Below are 4,903 nucleotides of genomic sequence, written 5' to 3' on the forward strand. Positions count from 1 at the left end.
ATATAAACAATATCCACAGTCTGATATATAGAGGAAATGGCTTAACAAAACCTATAGGTGTGTCTTTTTTCTAACTTTCTTATCGGTTAGGTGGAGATCTGGGATAATTGTAAAGCCAAATTTTTACTCCTCACACCACTTAAAAATAACTTTTGAGGTCAGGCAGGGGTATTACAAGGCCGCGAGAGCCCACTGCCATGAAAGGGAATGAATGCAATGATGGTGTTTGAGTGGTACACTTCAAAATGGCACCTACCTAAAACAGGGGTCTGCAACCTTTACAAAAGAGCCATTTGTGCTCCTTTTCGCACTAATATGACCAGAGCCGTAAAACAAGCTACAACTGTGATTATCAACTCATGGTCCGTGGGCCTTTTTGAGGCCTTTTCAGGAACCTTTACGGTCAGTGGAGGTGACATTATAAAACGTTAAAAAAATTCTTATATTATTTATTATTATACACATCAGGACAATTATAAAGGACACATTCATGTAAACAAGTAAAATAATGTATCGTTTATACCGAATTTCATAAAAACGAGTACAAGTGAATTATTCAGGCTTTTTTTTAATTCTTAGAAATATGTAGTCTTCAAATTAGTAAAAGGTAATGCTGATGGATTTGAGAGAAAGATCCTAGAAAGAAAGTGTAATATTTAAGTAAACAACAGGCTAGCATGAGCTAACATGTTTTACTTTTTGTATCAGTATTGATCACATATTTGCATACAAACTGATTTCTGTTGTGGGTATAAAAACAAAACAAAAAAAATATTATGTTCTGTTTGGTCACATTTTCGAAGAGCCACTGCAGAGGGGCCAAAGAGCCACGTGTGGCCCCAGAGCCGCAGGTTGCAGACCCGACCTAAAAGAACATATAAAAGGGTTTTTTATATAATAAGCAAGCAAGCTTGCCACCTTCTGTCATCTTGGCATCTGCCTTCCAGAAAAATCAAACACACACTGCATCATCTCATTATGATAAAGAAAATGTAATTCAGCACACAAAGCCACAGTTATTACGCAGTTAATTCTTAGTGCTTTAATAGTTATTAACAGCAATATACAAACATATTATCTAATATTATCTAAAACTAAGACTGATCGATTTAAAACAACCTCAAAGCTGATTTGTAACCATCAAAATTGTAAACTGCCATTTACTCCCACAAATCAGCTTCAAGGGGCCAAAACATATTTACAATTTTTAAAATTTGATCAATATGTTAAGGTTCTGTCAACTTAGTTGCCTTTTAATTAATGTGAAATTATTCTCAAGCTCATATTAAGAGGTTTATTACAAAAGGCGATCACCCTCTTTGACGCAGCCCACAAAATTTACTCTTCTGCTCTTGACGAGCTGCGTTGCTACAGCTCCATGTGGACTTCAGCTATTAATTTTGGTTCCTGACAACGATGCAGATCTGTAAGCGGGAAGCTGTTCCTGAGGAACCATTTACTGGCAGACGCAAGGTTCTCAGCAAATTAGGCTACTGTAGCTTTTCTGTGGGACTAAAGCTGTGATAAACAGGAAAAACACTTAACTGAAAGGAAACCTGAAAACTGCACAACCAAAGATTTTAGATGTGGGCTTTGATCCTGACTGAAGTGATGAGCTAATGGCTGGTCTGAGGGAGCTCCTAACATCTGAAATATCTGAATATATTGTTTGATCATCGAAATGTACGTGTGTGCAATTGTCACATTGCAAATTAAATCAACGTGTTATCTAAGGACTAAACCACTGTTACTGCTTTTATTTTGACAGGTTGTTTCCGTCAGCAGAAGCAGGCAGCTTTGTGTTAAAAAACGAAAACATTTATTTTGTTGTGAAACTTCTGGGACAAAAATGGCAACATTTTTTCATGTAAGTGCTGTTGGTGAATTCTCGAGCTGTGGAGGAAACTAAAAGGATCTTGACGAAAGCAGAAGATAAGAAAATTTGCAGAGAAGTGGAGCAAAAGAGGTAAAATATGGTTAATATTGAAGAGTGGCGAAAACCGAAACTAAGATAGTGGTAAAGCACAATTCATGTTTGCACATGATAGAAGGAAACAAGTCCTCAGGTCCCAGCACAATAAAAGCAAGCAATAAAAGATAACAAGAATAACTCAAATACAAACAACAAACATGCTCGCAACATGCACAAAAAAGAGGTAAGATCTGTGCAGGTTTATTGTCAAAAAGATGGCAGCATAACAAAGTTTTATTCAACTTATCTGTTGAAAATTCCTGCATTTTGTCATATATTTTGGAGAGTTGGAAAAAAATGTACAATGTCATTTTCCTCTAATATCATGCAGGCCTATTTTACACTGCTATTAATTTCTCATTACACAGCTACTTTTGCAGAAATATTATATTATTTCTATAAATGCCCTAGGCTGCTTCAGAATTTATATAGCTAGCTGCTGTTGTCACTATTTACTCCAAAAACCTGTAAAATAAAAATAAAATAAATAAATAACTTTATAAATTGAAATTACAGTAGCTTTAAGCTCATCTATCCAGTCAGAATTACCAATAAACACAACTGATCTCTACTGAGGTATTTTAAAAAGCTATCTGCAACAGGTAAGATATTAACTGTCCATAGACTTTCCACAGAACCCCACACTTTTGCAAACTGTTGAAGTGATCAAATAGCTCTCTCGGGTCATTTCAAGTGACAAAATAAAACAGAAATACTCTTACCTGAGAGGAAAAGCCTTTTTAAAAAGCTGGTTTTAAAAATTAAAATAATCAGATCTCAATAACTCATCATTCTCAATGATCTGAAGTTAAGATTTAAAGGTGTGGCTCTGAACACAAAAGCATTAGCCGCCAGGAAGCGTGATGGCAAAACATCACAAGGCAAAAATCAGAGACAAATCAGACAGACCAGACTCTTCCTAGAAATATCTCTCCTCCGATGTGCTCCACCCAGATTTTCAAAAACAGAGCAGAGCCAACAAACCTGCGTGCAGCGCGGACAGCATGCAGAGAGGATGGTCACTTCAGCTGAGCATCCAGCGATCAGCAGCCGAGGAAAACACGAGCACATTTACAGGACAAGTCACCGGACAAGCTAATGTTTAAAAAAAAAAAAAACATCTTCACGATGTAAACCAGATGACAGTGAACACCCCCACCCACCCCAAGCAACAGCAGAGCAACATAGAAACTGTCAAATGCTAACACGTCACTGTTTATAGGCATCAAGCTAACATCTTACAAGATCGCATAAAAGGTTGGCATCGACCATAACGCCATAGAACCCGCCACTGTATCCACGACATGAAAGGCTCTCAAGCGAGGTGACACGGAATAAAGCAGAACACCGAAATGTTTACTACAACCGGTCAACCTGACGCCAGCACGAGCCGGTGTTGTGTCGAAAAATGCACCTCCGCGAGTCGTGGCGTCTGAAGGTAACTTGAATATCAATAAGAGGGTATCGAACGTCACAAGCAGACTTTCCCCCCACTATCATTAAAAACACAATTATCTCGTTATTTCATCTGACAGGCTAGGTTCACAGGATGTAGACGGTTATTTWAAAAAATAAGATGTTTTTAGCTAAGTATGAAGCGATGAGTTGTCAGGGCATGCCATGGGTGCCTGAAAGCCTTAAACGCAAACTGCTATCATAATTGCATTATTTTAACGTCCTTAAGGGTACAAGATAGAGATATGTTTGTCTGCAATTACTTTTACTTGATTTTTTTAGGGAATTCAAGTGCCTAAATGAACGCTTCCCGTGCCCTTTAAGGAAGGGTTGCCGTTTTCGGCACAACACCGATAGAAAAGTTAGCCTCTCCGCTGACTCTTCACACTATGGCGATAATATGTACTCAAGTTCGCTTAGCCATCTTAAACACACAGGGCATCGGTATTTACTCTACGCGAACAAGACCGTTTATCTGAATACAGAGATAAAGTCCGCTGACAGGATACCTGCTGCTCCAGTCCAAGCGGCCTGTCCGCCATTTTGAGGCATAAAAAGGGAGGTGGAAAAAAAATTACAGCCACATCGTCATTTTTCCCACCAAACGCCGGATTCCTTCCACCGCAGCCGGCTTCACATTCGAGAAACACAAAACTCACCCTTTGGTTTCTGTCCACGGATATCCTCAGCAGCCTCTGGCAACAACACGACCCGGCAGGGCGTGAGCTTTCCGCTCCGAACTCCGATCTTGTGATGTGGAGGTAAACTGTGTCCGTCTTGTCTCTCTCTCCAGCTCAGCTCTGCTTTGCTTGTTTTTTTTTTTTTAGTTCGCCACCGCAGTCGCCTTCACGAGGGCACGCGTTCTCGCGTTCACTGCTCAACGGGAGCGCGCACGTCCTTGACAAAATAAAACATGAAAAAAACAAAACATTTTTATTATTTTCTGTGTTAACTCTTACTTTCCTGCTCTTTAGTTGTACATATAGATTTGATTTAGAAATTGCAAAACAAATGACTAAGTACCATTTTACAATGCTTTTGTATAGGATGAAAAAAATACTTTTAAAATTTTTTTTAAAAATTACTTAAAAATTTTTTTGGTTTAAATGTAACCCATTTTTACCTATTTAATAAATAGGAGGTGATATGTAATTGTTTTGTTTGGTATATGAAATAAAATGTTTCCTGCTACATGTTAGATTTTGCACATTTTGTAAAATGTTATGATTATTATTTTCAACTTTAATAAAATTGACTTCAAGTGTTTTACCCCTTCCAACATTACCTGGCAGCTTTAGTTATCTTTACAGGTTACCGATTATATATTCACACTAGTAAACATACATTTTATCCAGAAAAACAAATTCTCAATCTGCTATAATAAAATCTTTAATATATACCATCCAGTTTCTATTTTTATATTTGGAAATTAGATTCATGTTCATACTGATATCCTGATCTGAACACTTAAGTTAT

The sequence above is a fragment of the Austrofundulus limnaeus genome, unplaced genomic scaffold (genome assembly GCF_001266775.1).
Source record: "Austrofundulus limnaeus strain Quisiro unplaced genomic scaffold, Austrofundulus_limnaeus-1.0 Scaffold29, whole genome shotgun sequence".
In the NCBI taxonomy this organism is placed as follows: domain Eukaryota; kingdom Metazoa; phylum Chordata; class Actinopteri; order Cyprinodontiformes; family Rivulidae; genus Austrofundulus; species Austrofundulus limnaeus.